This window comes from Bos mutus, chromosome 1 (genome assembly GCF_027580195.1).
Source record: "Bos mutus isolate GX-2022 chromosome 1, NWIPB_WYAK_1.1, whole genome shotgun sequence".
Lineage (NCBI taxonomy): Eukaryota > Metazoa > Chordata > Mammalia > Artiodactyla > Bovidae > Bos > Bos mutus.
Window position 1 is genome coordinate 37,857,653 of NC_091617.1, and position 20,709 is coordinate 37,878,361.

The window sequence follows — 20,709 nt, forward strand, 5'->3', positions numbered from 1 at the left end:
AACATTGGGTTACACGTGTCTCTTTCAATTCTAGTTTCCTTGGTGTGTATGCCCAGTGGGATTGCTGGGTCGTATGGCAGTTCTATTTCCAGTTTTTTAAGGAATCTTCACACTGTTCTCCATAGTGGCTGTACTAGTTTGCATTCCCACCAACAGTGTAAGAAAAACAAACTTTAAAAAATGAGGACAGTTTAAGGGATGTTTGAGACATTAAGTGTATAAATATTCACACTGTAGGAGGCATAGGTGGAGAAGAGAGAAAGGGGTAGAAAATGTATTTGATGAAATTATGGCTAAAAAAGTTCTTGAACCTGAAGAAGGAAATAGATATCCAGGTACAGGAAGCAGAGAGTCCCAGACAAGATAAACCCAAAGAGACCCACAGTAAGTTATATCATATTGAAGTGGCAGAAGTTAGAGAATTTTAAAGGCAACAAGAGAAAACAGTCACATCAAAGGAACGGTCTACCAACTGATTATTCAGCAAAAACTTTACAGAAGAGAATAACATAATGTATTTAAAGTATTGAAAGGAAAAATCCTACAATCTGAGATGCTCTATCCAGCACGTTTGTCATTCAGAACTGAAAGAGAAATAAAGAGCTTCTCAAACAAGCTCTTCCAAAAAATGAAAAGAGTTCATAAACACTAAATCAAACTTAAAAGAAATATTAAATAGTCTTTTTACTAAATGAAAAAGAAAAAGCTAAATTAATAAATAAGAAATTATATAAAGGGAAAATCACCCTGGGAAAGGTACATATATAGGAAAGTCAATGGTTTAATCATTTAAATAAGCTGGTATAAAGGTTAAAAGACAAAAATTTGAAATCAATTTTGACTACTATACAATAAACAGCTAAGGAATAAGCATGAAGATATAAAATATGACATGGGAATAAAATAAAACATGGGAATGTTTTATGACATGGGAATAAAATAAAACATGGGAATGGAAAATAAAACATGTAGATATTTTAGAATGTGTTTAACTTCAGTGATTATGAGTTTAAAATAAGTCAATGTATATGAACTCTATGGTAACCAATTTATATGAACTCTATGGTGAGCGGTGGCTGCGTGACTCTGAAGTGGCCAAGAGGAGATACCCCAAGTCCAAGGTCAGGAGAGGTGGACCTGAGGCAATACCCCATGTTCAAGGTCAGGAGCAGTGGCTGCACTTCACTGGAGCAGCCGTGAAGAGATACCCCATGTCCAAGGTCAGAGAGACCCCAGTAAGATGGTAGGCTCTGGAGCGGCTATGAGGAGATACCCCACATCCAAGGTCAAAGGGGAATCCCCAGCCAGATGGTAGGAGGGGTGAATTCACATTTAGAATCAAACCCAATTCCTGCCAGAGATGCTCAGAGGGCTCAAACAAACTTTGTGTGCACCAGGACCCAGGGACCCACAGAGACAGAGACGGAACTGTGTTTGAGTGTCTGCTGTAGAGGTACAGGTCAGCAGTGGACTGCCACAGGGACAGAGGCTCTGGGTGCAGCAGACTTGGGTATGGCATAAGCCCTCTTGGAGGAGGTTGCTGTTAACCCCATCATAGAGCTGCCAGAACTTAGGACTGGGAAATAGACTCTTGGAGGGCATAAACAGAACCTTGTGCACCATGACGGAGGAGAAAGGAGCAGTGACAACAAGAGACTGATCCAGACTTGCCTGTGAGTGTCCAGGAGTCTCCAGTGGAGGTGTGGGCTGGTGGTGGCCTGCTGCAGGGTTGGGGACACTGAGTGTAGCAGTACATGCATGGGATTTTTGAAGGAGGTCACCATTATCTTCATTACCTCCACCAAGGTTTGGCCCCAGGTAAATAGTAGGGAGGGAGCACACTTCCACCCATCAACAGAAAATTGTATTAAAGATTTACTGAGCATGGCCCTACCCATCAGGACAAGACCTAGTTTCCCCCTTAGTCAGTCTCTCCCATCAGGAAGCTTCCATAAGCCTTTTATCCTTTTCCATCAGAGGGTAGACAGACTGAAAACGACAATCACAGAAAACTAACCAATCTAATCACATGGACCACAGCCTTGTTTAATCAATGAAACTATGAGTCATGCTGCATAGGCCCTCGCAAGATGGACGGGTCATGGTGGAGAGCTCTGACAAAATGTGGTCCACTGGAGAAGGGAATGGCAAACCACTTCAGTATTCTTGCCTTGAGAACCCCATGAACAGTATGAAAAGGTAAAAAGATAGGACTGAAAGATGACCTCCCCAGATCTGTAGGTGCACAACATGCTACTGGATATCAGTAGAGATATTACTTCAGAAAGAATGAAGAGACAGAACCAAAGCAAAAGCAACACCCAGTTGTGGATGTGACTGGTGATGGAAGCAAGGTCTGATGCGATAAAGAGCAATATTGCATAGGCACCAGGAATGTCAGGTCCACGAATCAAGGCAAACTGGAAGTGGTCAAACAGGAGATGGCAAGAGTGAATGTCGACATTTTAGGAATCAGCAAACTAAACTGAACTGGAATGGGTGAATTTAACTCAGATGACCATTATATCTACTACTGTGGGCAGGAATCCCTTAGAAGAAATGGAGTAGCCATCACGGTCAACAAAAGAGTCCGAAATGCAGTACTTAGATGCAATCTCAAAAACGACAGAATGATCTCTGTTCATTTCCAAGGCAAACCATTCAATATCATGGTAATCCAAGCCTATGCCCAGCCAGCAATGCTAAAGAAGCTGAAGTTGAATGATTCTATGAAGACCTACAACACCTTTTAGAATTAACACCCCAAAAAGATGTCGTTTTCATTATAGGAAACTGGAATGCAAAAGTAGGAAGTCAAGAAACACGTGGAGTAACAGGAAAATTTGGCCTTGGAGTACAGAATGAAGCAGGGCAAAGGCTAATAGAGTTTTGCCAAGAGAATGCACTAGTCATAGCAAACACCCTCTTCCAATAGGACAAGAGAAGACTCGATACATGGACATCACCAGATTCGTCAACATCAAAAACAGACTGCTTATATTCTTTGCAGCCAAAGATGGAGAAGCTCTATACAGTCAACAAAAGCAAGACCAGGAGCTGACTGTGGCTCAGATCATGAAATCCTTATTGCCAAATTCAGACTTAAATTGAAGAAAGTGGGAAAAACCACTAGACCATTCAGATATGACCTAAACCAAATCCCTTATGATTATACAGTGGAAGTGAGAAATAGACTGAAGGGCCTAGATCTGATAGATAGAGTGCCTGATGAACTATGGATGGAGGTTCGTGACATTGTACAGGAGACAGGGATCAAGACCATCCCCATGGAAAGGAAATGCAAAAAAGCAAAATGGCTGTCTGGGGAGGCCTTACAAACAGCTGTGAAAAGAAGAGAAGACAAAAGCAAAGGAGAAAACAAAAGATATACCCATTTGAATGGAGAGTTCCAAAGACTAGCAAGGAGAGATAAGAAAGCCTTCCTCAGTGATCAATGCAAAGAAATAGAGGAGAACAACAGAGTGGGAAAGACTAGAGATCTCTTCAAGAACATTAGAGATAACAAGGGAATATTTCATGCAAAGATGGGTTGAATAAAGGACAGAAATGTTATGGACCTAATAGAAAGAAAATATATTAAGAAGAGGTGGCAAGAATACACAGAAGAACTCTACAAAAAAGATCTTCACGACCCAGATAATCACAATGGTGTGATCACTGACCTAGAGCCAGACATCCTGCAATGTGAATTCAATTGGGCCTTAGAAAGCATCACTACGAACAAAGCCAGTGGAGGTGATGGAATTCCAGTTGAGCTATTCCAAATCCTGAAAGATGATGCTGTGAAAGTGCTGCACTCAATATGCCAGCAAATTTGGAAAACTCAGCAGTGGCCACAGGACTGGAAAGGGTCAGTTTTGATTCCAATCCCAAAGAAAGACAATGCCAAAGAATGCTCAAACTACCTCACAATTGCATTCATCTCAGATATTAAAAAAGTAATGCTCAAAATTCTCCAAGCCAGGCTTCAGCAATACGTGAACCATCAACTTCCAGATGTTCAAGCTGGTTTTAGAAAAGGCAGAGGAACCAGAGATCAAACTGCCAACATCTGCTGGATCATCTAAAAAGCAAGAGAGTTCCAGAAAAACATCTATTTCTGCTTTATTGACTATGCCATAGCCTTTGACTTTGTGGATCACAAATAAGCTGTGGAAAATTCTGTAAGAGATGGGAATACCAGACCACCTAAGCTGCCTCTTGAGAAACCTGTATGCAGGTCAGGAAGCAACAGTTAGAACTGGACATGCAACAACAGACTGGTTTCAGATAGGAAAAGGAGTACGTCAAGGCTGTATATTGTCACCCTGCTTATTTAACTTATATGCAGAATATATCATGCAAAATGCCATGCTGGATGAAGCACAAGCTGGAATCAAGATTGCCAGGAGAAATATCAATAACCTTAGATATGCAGATGACACCATACTTATGGCAGAAAGTGAAGAAGAACTGAAGAGCCTCTTGATGAAAGTGAAAGAGGAGAGTGAAAAAGTTGGCTTAAAGCTCAACATTCAGATAACTAAGATGATGACATATGGTCCCATCACTTCATGGCAAATAGATGGGGAAACAGTGGAAACAGTGGCAGACTTTACTCTTTTGGGCTCCAAAATAACTGCAGGTTGTGACTGCATGCATGAAATTAAAAGACGCTTACTCCTTGAAAGAAAAGCTATGACCAACCTACACAGCATATTGAAAAGCAGAGATATTACTTTGCCAACAAAGGTCCATCTAGTCAAGTCTATGGTTTTTCCAGTAGTCATGTATGGATGTGAGAGTTGGCCTGTGAAGAAAGCTGAGCGCCAAAGAATTGATGCTTTTGAACTGTGGTGTTGGAGAAGACTCTTGAGAGTCCCTTGTACTGCAAGGAGATCCAACCAGTCTTTCCTAAAGGAAATCAGTACTGAATATTCATTGGAAAGTGTGATGCTGAAACTCCAGTACTTTGGCCACCTGATTCAAAGAACTGACTCATTTGCAAAGACCTTATGCTGGGAAAGATTGAAGGTGGGAGCAGAAGGGGATGACAAAGGATGAGATGGTTTGATGGCATCACTGACTCAGTGGACATTGGTTTGGGTAAACTCCGGGAGTTGACAAAGCACAGGGAGGACTAGTGTGCTGCAGTCCATGGGGTTGCAAAAATCAGACACGACTGAACGACACTGAACTGAACTGAACTGTGGTAACCAAAAATCAAAAAACCTACAATATATAAGCAAGAACTAGGGAGAAAGCCCAAATGTAACACTAAAGAAAATGATCAAGCCACAAGGGAAGAAACTAGTTAAGGAAAGAACAGAGAAGAATTGCAAAATCAACCAGAAAACAGGTAACAGAATGGCAATGTTTGTATCAATAATAATTTTTTTTTCTAATTTTATTTTATTTTTAAACTTTACATAATTGTATTAGTTTTGCCAAATATCAAAATGAATCCGCCACAGGTATACATGTGTTCCCCATCCTGAACCCTCCTCCCTCCTCCCTCCCCATACCATCCCTCTGGGTCATCCCAGTGCACTAGCCCCAAGCATCCAGTATCGTGCATCGAACCTGGACTGGCAACTCGTTTCTTACATGATATTTTACATGTTTCAATGCCATTATCCCAAATCTTCCCACCCTCTCCCTCTCCCACAGAGTCCATAAGACTGTTCTATACATCAGTGTCTCTTTTGCTGTCTCGTACACAGGGTTATTGTTACCATCTTTTTAAATTCCATATATATGCGTTAGTATACTGTATTTATGTTTTTCCTTCTGGCTTACTTCACTCTGTATAATAGGCTCCAGTTTCATCCACCTCATTAGAACTGATTCAAATGTATTCTTTTTAATGGCTGAGTAATACTCCATTGTGTATATGTACCACTGCTTTCTTATCCATTCATCTGCTGATGGGCATCTAGGTTGCTTCCATGTCCTGGCTATTATAAACAGTGCTGCGATTAACATTGGGGTACACGTGTCTCTTTCCCTTCTGGTTTCCTCAGTGTGTATGCCCAGCAGTGGGATTGCTGGATCATAAGGCAGTTCTATTTCCAGTTTTTTAAGGAATCTCCACACTGTTCTCCATAGTGGCTGTACTAGTTTGCATTCCCACCAACAATGTGAGAGGGTTCCCTTTTCTCCACACCCTCTCCAGCATTTATTGCTTGTAGACTTTTGGATCACAGCCATTCTGACTGGTGTGAAATGGTACCTCATAGTGGTTTTGATTTGCATTTCTCTGATAATGAGTGATGTTGAGCATCTTTTCATGTGTTTGTTAGCCATCTGTATGTCTTCTTTGGAGAAATGTCTATTTAGTTCTTTGGCCCATTTTTTTGATTGGGTCATTTATTTTTCTGGAGTTGAGCTGTAGGAGTTGCTTGTATATTTTTGAGATTAGTTGTTTGTCGGTTGCTTCATTTGCTATTATTTTCTCCCATTCTGAAGGCTGTCTTTTCACCTTGCTAATAGTTTCCTTTGATGTGCAGAAGCTTTTAAGGTTAATTAGGTCCCATTTGTTTATTTTTGCTTTTATTTCCAATATTCTGGGAGGTGGGTCATAGAGGATCCTGCTGTGATATATGTCGGAGAGTGTTTTGCCTATGTTCTCCTCTAGGAGTTTTATAGTTTCTGGTCTTACGTTTAGATCTTTAATCCATTTTGAGTTTATTTTTGTGTATGGTGTTAGAAAGTGGTCTAGTATCAATAATAATTTTAAACATCAATAGACTAAGTGCTCTAATCAAAAGACATAAGATGGCTGACTGAATAAAAAAGAAGACCCATCATTATGCTGTTCACAAAAATTCTCTTTAGAGCTCAATACACATTGACTGAAGGTAAGGGAAAAAAATATTGCATGTAAATGGAAACAAAAAGAATGTTGGGGTACTAATATTCTTATCAGACAAGGTAGACTTAAAAAAATGTCTAAACAAAAGACAAAGAAGGTCATTGTATATGATAAAAGGTCCAACACAAGAAGGGAATATAACATTCATAAACATAGGCATCTAATATAAGAGCAGTTAAATGCATAAAGAAATATTAACAGATATAAAGGGAGACATTGACAGTAATAGTAGGGGACTTTAACAACCCACTTCCTTCAATGGATAGATCATTCCAGACAGGAAATCAATAATTAAACAGTGGCCTTAAATGGCACATTAGACCAAGCTAATTTTATAGATATCTATAGGACATTTCAACCCAAAACAGCAAAACACACATTCTTTTTCAGTACATATGGCACATTATCCAGGATAGATCACATGCTAGGCTACAAAAGAGTCACAACAAATTTAAGAGTATAGAAATTATACCAAGCATTTTTACTGACCTCAATGATATGAAACTAGAAAGCAATACCAAGAAGAAGGAAGAAAAACATAAAACCATGTACAGACTAAACAACATGTTAATGAAATGGCCTCATCCTGACTTGACTAATTCCATATGCAATGACCCTGTTTCCAAAAAAAATTCACTGTGAATAAGTGTGAGATATTGGAGGTTAGGATTTCAATGTATATTTTTAGGTAATACAAATCAACCCATAACATATTCTATCCAGTTATAAGTACAGCCCCATAGGTTTTGCTTTTATGTAAATCTAAATTTTAATTCAGTTAACATTTTTTTTCCTTTGCAAGATTGATATTCTAATGTCTTAATACTCAAAAGAGTTTTACTGATTTTAGATTCATCTATAATAGATGAAGGAATTCCAGTTGAGCTATTTCGAATCCTGAAAGATGATATTGTGAAAGTGCTGCACTCAATATGCCAGCAAATTTGGAAAATTCAGCAGTGGCCACAGGACTGGAAAAGGTCAGTTTTCATTCCTATTACAAAGAAAGGCAATGCCAAAGAATGCTCAAAGTACTGCACAATTGCACTCATTTCACACGCTAGTAAAGTAATGTTCAAAATTCTCCAAACCAGGCTTCAGCAATATGTGAACTGTGAACTTCCTGATGTTCAAGCTGGTTTTAGAAAAGGCAGAGGAACCAGAGATCAAATTGCCAACATCTGCTGCATCATGGAAAAAGCAAGAGAGTTCCAGAAAAACATCTATTTCTGCTTTATTGACTATGCCAAAGCCTTTGACTGTGTGGACCACAAGAAACTGTGGAAAATTCTGAAAGAGATGGGAATACCAGACCACCTGACCTGACTCTTGAGAAACTTGTATGCAGGTCAGGATGCAACAGGTAGAACTGGACATGGAACAACAGACTGGTTCCAAATAGGAAAAGGAGTAAGTCAAGGCTGTATATTGTCACCCTGCTTATTTAACTTCTATGCAGAGTACATCATGAGAAACAATGGACTGGAAGAAGCACAAGCTGGAATCAAGATTGCTGGGAGAAATATCAATAACTTCAGATATGCAGATAACACCACCCTTTTGGCAGAAAGTCAAGAGGAACTCAAAAACCTCTTGATGAAAGTGAAAGTGGAGAGTGAAAAAGTTGGCTTAAAGCTCAACATTCAGAAAATGAAGATCATGGCATCTGGTCCCATCACTTCATGGGAAAGAGATGGGGAAACAGTGGAAACAGTGTCAGACTTTATTTTTCTGGTCTCCAAAATCACTACAGATGGTGATTGCAGCCATGAAATTAAAAGACACTTACTCCTTGAAAGGAAAGTTATGACCAACCTAGATAGCATATTCAAAAGCAGAGACATTACTTTGCCAACAAGGGTCCATCTAGTCAAGGCTATGGTTTTTCCTGTGTTCATGTATGGATGTGAGAGTTGGAAGGCTGAGCGCTGAAGAATAGATGCTTTTGAACTGTGGTGTTGGAGAAGACTCTTGAGAGTCCCTTGGACTGCAAGGAGATCCAACCAGTCCATTCTGAAGGAGATCAGCCCTGGGATTTCTTTGGAAGGAATGATGCTAAAGCTGAAACTCCAGGACTTTGGCCACCTCATGCGAAGAGTTGACTCATTGGAAAAGACTCTGATGCTGGGAGGGATTGGGGGCAGGAGCAGAAGGGGATGACAGAGGATGAGATGGCTGGGTGGCATCACTGACTCTATGGATGTGAGTCTCAGTGAACTCTGGGAGTTGGTGATGGACAGGGAGGCTTGGCGTGCTGCGATTTATGGGGTCGCAAAGAGTCGGACACGACTGAGTGACTGAACTGAACTGAACTGAACTGAATGATTCCATGAATATATTCTAACTGCCCAGACATTTTGGTCAGTATTTTAAGATTCAAGTCTTAGCAAGAGTTCAATTTGTTTCCATGTTATGTCGTAGCTGTTAGGGAGCAGGGAGAAGAAATATCTGCCTGTCCCTATTGGCTATCTTCAACCTATCTCTCTTTCTCTCTTGCTTTCTTCCTCCCTTTTTGTCTTTCCATTCTTTCTTCCTTCCTTTCTCTCTCTCTCTCTTTCTTCTTTATTTTCACTTTCCACCTAACTTGTACCACTGAGTTCAGTCACTCATTTCAGTCACTCAGTCTCGTCTGACTCTTTGTGACCCCATGAATCGCAGCACACCAGGCCTCCCTGTCCATCACCAACTCCCGGAGTTTACCCAAATTCATGTCCATCGAGTTGGTGATGCCATCCAGCCATCTCATCCTCTGTCGTCCCCTTCTCCTCTTGCTCCCAATCCCTCCAATCATCAGGGTTTTTTCCAATGAGTCAACTCTTCACATGAGGTGGCCATTTTGGAGTTTCAGCTTCAGCATCAGTCCTTCCAATGAACACCCAGGACTGATCTCCTTTAGGATGGACTAGGTGGATCTCCTTGCAGTCCAAGGGACTCTCAAGAGTCTTCTCCAACACCACAGTTCAAAAGCATCAATTCTTTGGTGCTCAGCTTTCCTCACTGTCCAACTTTCACTTCCATACATGACCACAGGAAAAACCATACCCTTGACTAGATGAACCTTTGTTAGCAAAGTAATGTCTCTGCTTTTGAATATGCTATCTAGGTTGGTCATAACTTTCCTTCCAAGGAGTAAGTATCTTTTAATTTCATGACTGCATTCACCATCTGCAGTGATTTTGGAGCCCAAAAACATAAAGTCTGACACTGTTTCCACTGTTTCCCCATCTATTTCCCATGAAGTTCTGGGACCAGATGCCATGATCTTCGTTTTCTGAATGTTGAGCTTTAAGCCAACCTTTTCACTCTCCACTTTCACTTTCATCAAGAGGCTTTTTAGTTCCTCTTCACTTTCTGCCATAAGGGTGGTGTCATCTGCATATCTGAGGTTATTGGTATTTCTCTCAGCAATCTTGATTCCAGCTTGTGTTTCTTCCAGCCCAGCATTTCTCATGATGTACTCTGCATTTAATTTAAATAAGCAGGGTGACAATATACAGCCTTGACGTACTCCTTTTCCTATTTGGAACCAGTCTGTTGTTCCATGTTCAGTTCTCACTGCTGCTTCTTGACCTGCATACAGGTTTCTCAAGAGTCAGGTCAGGTGGTCTGGTATTCCCATCTCTTTCAGAATTTTCCACAGTTTCTTGTGATCCATGCAGTCCAAGGCTTTGGCATAGTTAAGAAAGCAGAAATAGATGTTTTTCTGGAACTCTCTTGTCTTTTCAATGATCCAGCAGATGTTGGCAATTTGATCTCTGGTTCCTCTGCCTTTTCTAAAACCAGCTTGAACATCTGGAAGTTTACAGTTCATGTATTGTTGAAGCCTGGCTTGGAGAATTTTAAGCATTACTTTACTAGTGTGTGCAATTCCATCACCTCCACTAGCTTTGTTTAGATATTTTACAGATAAAAGACAAAGTTCAGAGAGGGTAAGTTATGTGTTCAAAATGGTACTAATCAAAGTAGTGCATCCAAAGCATAAATCCAAATTTTCTGACTATAGTATTTGACATTTTCCATTATTCTATGCTCTTCCTCAGTGGTTTACAAAGTAGATTTGATAATTGAAGTGATGACATAGAACAAGATGGTTGGATTGCATCACTTACTCAATGAACATGAGTTTGAGCAAGCTCCAGGAGATGGTGAACGACAGGGAAGCCTGGCATGCTGCAGTCCATGGGGTTTTAAAACATCAGACATGACTGAGAAACTGAACAATGACAACAACAGAAATGATAAATTATATATTGATATCATTAAAATCTTGGTTCTTTCCAAATTGATCTATAGATTGAATGCAATTTCAATCAAAATTGTGCAAATTGTTTTGTGGGCATTGATAAATTGATTTTAAAGTTTATAGGGAAAGGCAAAAGATCCAAAATAGACAGTAAAACATTAAAGAAAAATCAAGTCAGAAGACTGATCTGCTCTACTTTAACTATAAAGCCAAGACAGTGCAGTATTAATGAAACACAAATAGATCAGTGGAATAGAACACAAATATAGTCACCTGATCTGTGGCAAGAGTGATTCAATGAAGAAAGGACAGTCTTTTCAATACCATTGGAAAAAACAGGATAACCACAAGCAAAAATGTATTAATAAATAAACCTAGACACACACCTTATTCCTTTCACAAAAAAGAATTCAAAATAGAACACAGACCTAAATGTAAAATGCAAAGCTATAAAACTCCTGGAAAATAGTATGAATATCTAGATGACCTTGCATTTCACAGTGACTTTCTAAATACAATATCCAAAGCATTATCCATGAAAGAAAAAAGAATTGAGAGTTTGGCTTCATGAAATTAAAATTGCTCTGAAAAAAACACCATTACATAAATGAAAATACAAGTCACATATTTGGAAAAGTGTCTCTGCAAAAATGTCTCTGGAAAAATGTCTCTTTTAAAGGACTTAAAAGACTGGCATTAAGAATATACAAATAACACTTAAAACTCAACAGTGAGAAAACAAATGTCCCAATTTACAGATCGGCAAAGATTTCCGCAAACACCTCACCAAAGAAGATATATCAGATCACATCAGTCACTCAGTCGTGTCCGACTCTTTGCGACCCCATGGATCGCAGCACACCAGGCCTCCCTGTCTATCACCAACTCCCAGAGTTCATCGAGGCTCAGTCCATCGAGTCAGTGATGCCATCCAGCCATCTCATCCTCTGTCGTCCCCTTCTCCTCTTGTCCCCAGTCCCTCCCAGCGTCAGGGTCTTTTTCAATGAGTCAACTCTTCACATGAGGTGGCCAAAGTCCTGGAGTTTCAGCTTTAGCATCATTCCTTCCAAAGGAATCCCAGGGCTGATCTCCTTCAGAATGGACTGGTTGGATCTCCTTGCAGTCCAAGGGACTCTCAAGAGTCTTCTCCAACACCACAGTTCAAAAGCATCTATTCTGTGGTGCTCAGCCTTCTTCACAGTCCAACTCTCACCTCCATACATGACCACTGGAAAAACCATAGCCTTGACTAGACGAACCTTTGTTGGCAAAGTAATATCTCTGCTTTTGAATATGCTATCTAGGTTGGTCATAACTTTTCTTCCAAGGAGTAAGCGTCTTTTAATTTCATGGCTGCAGTCACCATCTGTAGTGATTTTGGAGACCAGAAAAATAAAGTCTGACACTGTTTCCACTGTTTCCCCATCTCTTTCCCATGAAGTGATGGGACTGGATGCCATGATCTTCGTTTTCTGAATGTTGAGCTTTAAGCCAACTTTTTCCCTCTCCACTTTCACTTTCATCAAGAGGTTTTTGAGTTCCTCTTGACTTTCTGCCAAAAGGGTGGTGTTATCTGCATATCTGAGGTTATTGATATTTCTCTCAGCAATCTTGATTCCCGCTTGTGTTTCTTCCAGTCCAGAGTTTCTCATGATGTACTCTGCATAGAAGTTAAATAAGCAGGGTGACAATATACAGCCTTGACGTACTCCTTTTCCTATTTGGAGCCAGTCTGTTGTTCCATGTTCAGTTCTAACTGTTGCATCCTGACCTGCATACAAATTTCTCAAGAGTCAGGTCAGGTGGTCTGGTATTCCCATCTCTTTCAGAATTTTCCACAGTTTATTGTGATCCACGCAGTCCAAGGCTTTGGCATAGTTAAGAGAGCAGAAATAGATATTTTTCTGGAACTCTCTTGCTTTTTCCATGATCCAGCGGATGTTGGCAATTTGATCTCTGGTTCCTCTGCTTTTTCTAAAACCAGCTTGAACATCAGGAAGTTCACGGTTCACATATTGCTGAAGCCTGGCTTGGAGAATTTTGAGCATTATTTTACTAGCGTGTAGGATGAGTGCAATTGTGCGGTAGTTTGAGCATTCTTTGGCATTGCCTTTTTTTGTGATAGGAATGAAAACTGACCTTTTCCAGTCCTGTGGCCACTGCTGAGTTTTCCAAATTTGCTGGCATATTGAGTGCAGCACTTTCACAGCATCATCTTTCAGGATTTGGAATAGCTCAACTGGAATTCCATCACCTCCACTAGTTTTGTTTGTAGTGATGCTTTCTAAGGCCCAATTGAATTCACATTGCAGGATGTCTGGCTCTAGGTCAGTGATCACACCATCGTGATTATCTGGGTCGTGAAGATCTTTTTTGTACAGTTCTTCTGTATATTCTTGCCATCTCTTCTTAATATCTTCTGCTTCTGTTAGGTCCATACCATTTCTGTCATTTATTGAGCCCATCTTTGCATGAAATGTTCCTTTGGTATCTCTGATTTTCTTGAAGAGATCCCTAGTCTTTCCCATTCTGTTGTTTTCCTCTATTTCTTTGCATTGATCGCTGAAGAAGGCTTTCTTATCGCTTCTTGCTATTCTTTGAAACTCTGCATTCAGATATTTATATCTTTCCTTTTCTCCTTTACTTTTCACTTCTCTTCTTTTCACAGCTATTTGTAAGGCCTCCCCAGAGAGCCATTTTGCTTTTTTGCATTTCTTTTCCATGGGGATGGTCTTGATGCCTGTCTCGTGTACAGTGTCACAAACCTCATTCCATAGTTCATCAGGCACTCTATCTATCAGATCTGGGCCCTTCAATCTATTTCTCACTTCCACTGTATAATCATAAGGGATTTGATTTAGGTCATATCTGAATGGTCTAGTGGTTTTTCCTACTTTCTTCAATTTAAATCTGAATTTGGCAATAAAGAGTTCATGGTCTGAGCCACAGTCAGCTCCTGGTCTTGTTTTTGCTGACTGTATAGAGCTTCTCCATCTTTGGCTGCAAAGAAGATATTCAATCTGATTTCGGTGTTGACCATCTGGTGATGTCCATGTTTGGAGTCTTCTCTTGTGTTGTTGGAAGAGAGTGTTTGTTATGACAAGTGCATTTTCTTGGCAAAACTCTATTAGTCTTTGCCCTGCTTCATTCCGTATTCCAAGGCCAAATTTGCCTGTTACTCCAGGTGTTTCTTGAGTTCCTACTTTTGCATTCCGGTTCCCTATAATGAAAAGGACATCTTTTTTGGGTGTTAGTTCTAAAAGGTCTTGTAGGTCTTCATAGAACTGTTCAACTTCAGCTTCTTCAGTGTTACTGGTTGGAGCATAGATTTGGATTACTGTGATACTGAATGGTTTGCCTTGGAAACGAACAGTGATCATTCTGTCATTTTTGAGATTGCATCCAAGTACTGCATTTTAGACTCTTTTGTTGACCATGATGGCCACTCCATTTCTTCTGAGGGATTCTTGCCCGCAGTAGTAGATATAATGGTCATCTGAGTTAAATTCACCCATTCCAGTCCATTTCAGTTCGCTGATTCCTAGAATGTCAACATTCACTCTTGCCATCTCCTGTTTGACCACTTCCAGTTTGCCTTGATTCATGGACCTGACATTTCAGGTTCCTATGCAATATTGCTCTTTACAGCATCAGACCTCCTTCTATCACCAGTCACATCTACAGCTGGGTATTCTTTTTGCTTTGGCTCCATCCCTTCATTCTTTCTGGAGTTATTTCTCCACTAATCTCCAGTAGCATATTGGGCACCTACTGACCTCAGGAGTTTCTCTTTCAGTATCCTATCATTTTGCCTTTTCATACTGTTCATGGGGTTCTCAAGGCAAGAATACTGAAGTGGTTTGCCATTCCCTTCTCCAGTGGACCACATTCTGTCAGATCTCTCCAACATGACCCGCCCATCTTGGGTTGCCCCACGGGCATGGCTTAGTTTCACTGAGTTAGACAAGGCTGTGGTCCTAGTGTGATTAGATTGACTAGTTTTCTGTGAGTATGGTTTCAGTGTGTTTGCCCTCTGATGCCCTCTTGTAACACCTACTGTCTTACTTGGGTTTCTCTTACCTTGGTCATGGGGTATCTCTTCATGGCTGCGCCAGCAAAGCGCAGCCATTGCTCCTTACCTTGGATATATATAGATGCCAAATAAACATGTTAAAATGTGCTCAGCATCACATGTCATCAGGGAAATGCATATTAAAAGAATAATGAGATACCACTACAAACCTATTAGAATGACCAAATTCCAAAACACTGACACACCAAATGTTGCTGAGAATGAGAACAGGAACTTTCATTCATTGCTTACTGGAATACAAAAATGATATAGCCACCTTAGAAGACAGTTTTGCAGTTTCTTACTAGCTAAATATACCATTGCACATTATCTAGCAATTGTGATACTTCATTGGAGAAGACTCTTGAGAGTCCCTTCGACTGCAAGGAGATTCAATCAGTCCATTCTAAAGGAGATCAGTCCTGGGTGTTCTTTGGAAGGAATGATGTTAAAGCTGAAACTCCAGTACTTTGGCCACCTCATGTGAAGAGTTGACTCATTGGAAAAGACCCTGATGATTGGAGGGATTGGGGACAAGAGGAGAATGGGACGACAGAGGATGTGATGGCTGGATGGCATCACCGACTCGATGGATGTGAGTTTGAATGAACTCCGGGAGTTGGTGATGGACAGGGAGGCCTGGCGTGCTGCGATTCATGGGGTCGCAAAGAGTCGGACACAACTGAGCGACTGAACTGAACTGAACTGAACTGTACTTTACCCAGATGAGTTGGAAAAACTACACACAAAAACTTTCACACAAATGTTTAAAGCAGCTTTATTCATAATTGCCAAAATTTGGAAACAAAACCAAGATGTATTTCAATAGGTGAGTGGATAAGTGTAGTGTGGTACACCCAGACAATGAAATGGTGTTCATTGCTAAAAGAAAGAGTAATCAAGCCCATGTTGATAGCTTAAGCCTTATGTTTTAAACAGACATTGAGAAACCTTCAGTGCATATTAATAAGTTAAGGAAGCCAATCTGAAAAGGCTACATATTATGTGACTTCTGATATATGACATCATGAAAAAGGCATAACTATGGAAACTGTATAAACCTTGGTGATTTTCAAGAGTTCAGGGGGACGGAGGAAGGGATTAATAGGTGGAGCACAGATGTTAAGGACAGTGCTATTATTCTGCAAGATACTATAACTGTGTATACATGTCACAAAACTTTGAGTATACAAGACAAAGAGCAAACTACAATGCAAAGCCATGAACTTTAATTAATAATAATATGTCAATATTGGATCATCAATTGCAAAAAGTGTACCAGGCTAACGTAAGATGTTTATTACAGGAGAAACTGTATGTAGGGTGTTGAGGGTGTATATGGAAACCCTATGCATTTTGCACTGTTTTTCTGTACATATAAAATCCATCTAAAAAATGAAGTCTATAAAATAATATACATATTGATTAAAAAAAAGGTCAAGAACACATTGAGATGGCAAAATAGCATGGAAGGACCCATGCAGGATACATTTCAATGATTGAAATATTAGGTTGTTTTGGAACCAAGTGAAAAGTTTGTTTTGGGAGCAGAGTTTAACAGGAGGCTAAAGAATCTTTGAGCAGAGAAGTGAATTGCTACCACTAGACTTTAGGAATTTGAGTTGAGAACATGCAGTAACTGGTATGTCATAAATCATCCATTATTTTAAATAAAGAAGTCACGAGTTACATGTTTAAAAAAAAAAAAGATAACAAGTAGGTATTAAGAGGCCTGGACTAGAGCATAGTAATATATGAATAAGAAGCAATCTCTATCAGGAAGGCTCCTGTGGAAATGTATTAAAAAATTGGTATTGGAACTCATACTTTCTCGCTGTTCATCTCCACTGGCTTCTTCTACTAAGTTTACAGATTTGCTTCAATTGTATTCATCCACAAGAAGATGTTTTCTTTTTTTTTTTTCTACTTAAGCTACTATCTAAACTCTTTCTTTTACTACATTGTGCTTCTTAAAAGAGTAATTACCTTCACTGCATTCACATTCCCATAGACCATTCTCTTCTTGCAAAATCTCTCCCCCGACACCCCACCTCCACTATTTCTTTTAACTTGGATTTTTTTTTTTAATTCTTCACCTGTTTTGTTAAGTATTCTCCTTCAGCTCACTTGTTAATGTTGGCACTCTTGAACAGTGCCTATCTTTTCAGTGAATGTGGAAGGAGAGTTTTACACTCAGATCAGTTTTTTTCACAATATACACCTCACCTGGAAGCAGTCTCATTTGCACCCAGGAATTTAATTGTTATATACACCCTGAGGTCTTCTGCTTCACTCTCTGCATCCAGATGCCATTTCTCAACTCTAGAGATGTATTTCTGTTTTTTTACCTTCAAATTCCACAATCAACTCAAACTTGAAATGTTTTAAATCAAACATTTTTCTTCCTTATGTATCTTCTGCTAACTATCTTTTAATATGGAAATGTTATATTTAACACTTCCACCTTCACATCATCCCTGCCTTCCAATGTATTTGTCAAGTTCAGTAAATTCTACCTCTAAAATTATTTTCAGATCTGCTTTTCTCTATCTGCATTCCCCAAGTTTTCATTATTACTTACCCAAATCACTGAATCAGTTTCTAACAGGTTTTTCTGCCACCATTATATCTTTCCTTTGACATCACTTTGTATTGCTGCCAAAATTCTCCATCATGTGCATTTGGCTATTCTGATTTCAAAGACCTTAATATAGGATAAAGTTTAAATAATCTAGCATGTCATTCAATCCCCTTTACAATCTAGCTTCAACTTTACTCTCTAGGCTCATTCTTCTTAAACTGTCTGGAGAGAAGACCAGGCCAGTTTTCCTTTCCTCCTTTTAATCCATTGTGAGCAACAGTTTTATAAAATTGAATATAAATTCTTTATCAGAATAATTAAAACTTTCTGGGGCATTGTAGCAATGTCAAATTACCATAAAACACTTAGGTTGTTAATCATATTTTCTCCAGTTTCACAGACACTCATAGTTTATAGTTCAGCACCAGGAGTACTGATCTAGGTTAGTATGTTCTCTTTCCCTATAATATCAATACTTTTGTGTAACTTTTGTAGTAATCATGCCAACTATTTGAGGGATCTGATAAAAGATGAAAAATGTTTGCTGAATAACTCATAGAGGACATACACATAAAGGAATTAAAAATTTTTGACTTTCCATGAGATCATAAAATCTGTTTCTAAAAACATCTAACTATCTAAAGACCTTGATGGTGGAATAGAAGGATGTGTGCTCATCTTCTGTGAGAACACCAAAATCCCAACTAGCTGCTTGTGATTTCAGAATTTTGGTGCTATTGATTGCAATGGAGGAGTGGAAAAGTATTTCAAAAATGTTAGCTTTACAAATATAATACACACATTGGATCAAATTGTAAATTGGATCAACCATTGTGGAGCAGTATTTGGTAATATTTATTAAAATGGAACATATATATCCTCCATGACCAAGTACATCTACTATTCAGATCAGATCAGAGCAGTTGCTCAGTCGTGTCCGATTCTTTGCAACCCCATGAATTGCCAGGCCTCCCTGTCCATCACCAACTCCCGGAGTTCACTGAGACTCATGTCCATCGAGTCAGTGATGCCATCCAGCCATCTCATCCTTTGTCGTCCCCTTCTCCTCTTGCCCCCAATCCCTCCCAGCATCAGAGTCTTTTCCAATGAGTCAACTCTTCGCATGAGGTGGCCAAAGTACTGGAGTTTCAGCTTTAGCATCATTCCCTCCAAAGAAATCCCAGGGCTACTATTAGGTGCAGTGAAATGACAGAAGTGTTTTATGCTTCCCAGACATATATACTAATCTTTATATCAGCAGTATCCATAGTAGTCCCAATCTGGAAACTGTCCAAACATCCACCTACCATGGGAGAATGGCATTAAAACATGTATAATATCATATAAGAAATGAATCTCCAGTCCAGGTTCAATGCAGGATACAGGAAGCTTGGGGCTGGTGCACTGGGATGACCCAGAGGGATGGTATGGGGAGAGAGGTGGGAGGGGGATTCAGGATGGGGAACACGTGTACACCCATGGTGGACGCATGTTGATGTATGGTAAAACCAATACAATATTGTAAAGTAAATAATAATAATAATAAAAACAAAAAAAACAACAAAAATAATATCTCCCTTAAAAAATAGATTTTAAAAGTTTGTATATTAATTCAATGGGATGCTACTTAGTAGTGAATATGAACAAATTGCAACTATACTCAATAGCATAGTGGATATCTTAAACATAAGGGGAGTGAAAGGGGACCATCACACAAGAGTAAGTACTTTACAATTCTATTTAAATCAAGTACAAATAAAGGCAAAGTTATTCTACCTTGTTAGAAGCCAAGTTAGTGATTACTTTTAAAGGAATAACAACTAATAGTGAGAACTACAGGGGTTCATTGATGTTACTGATATACTATTTCTTCACATGTGTGCTCCACAGATCCTCAGACTCCCATTATAAAAGTCCATTAAGCCATGCAGTTATGATTTGTTTGTTTGTTTAGGTATGTATATTGTACTTTAGTAAAAAATTTACTTTAAAATAGTTCTCAACTAAGTTTCTGCTAGTGACATGATATCTAAGAGGGAATTACCTATGGGCGGGTAATAATAAATGACTCCTACTAGGCTCCTCCATCCATGGGATTTTCCAGGCAAGAGTACTAGAGTGGGGTGCCATTGCCTTCTCCAAAAATATGAGAACTTAGATACTGGAGTCAAACAGAAAGAGATGACTGCTAAAATCATCCACATGTCATTTTGGGTGAGTAAGTGGAAAGCTGGAAAATAAAAGTCAAATTTTCAACTTTAAGGTACACAACATGTGCACATCAGGAGGAAAAATTGTAATAAAAGAATCAAAGAAAGAGGGTAGAGGAAAAATTAGAGAAAATTTTCAGAGTTGAATAAGCCAAGAATTTATTTTGACACGCAGTTGTTCAGTAATAGTAGAAAAAAGCAGGGAAAAAATAAATAAAATAATAGTCGATAGCAGAAGAATTGATGCTTTTGAACTGTGGAGTTGGAGAAGGCTCTTGAGAGTCCCTTGGACTGCAAGGAGATCCAACCAGTCCATCCTAAAGGAGACCAGTCCTGGGTGTTCATTGGAAGGACTGATGTTGAAGCTGAAACTTCTATACTTTGGCCACCTGATGCAAAGAGCTGACTCTTTTGAAAAGACCCTGATGTTGGGAAAGATTGAAGGCAGGAGGAGAAGGGGACAACAGAGGATGAGATGGTTGGATGGCATCACCAACTCAGTGGACATGGGTTTGGGTAGAGTCTAGAAGTTGGTGATGGATAGGGAGGCCTGGCGTGCTGCAGTTCATGAGGTTGCAAAGAGTCAGACACAACTGAGCAACTGAACTGAACTGAACTGATCTTATAAGGGATAACTGGTCTCTTTGGAGTAATGTCAATACTTTGGCCATAATTTAAATCAGAGTTGATATTAGTAATCAAATAGGTGGTGAAGAATGGAGTAAGAAT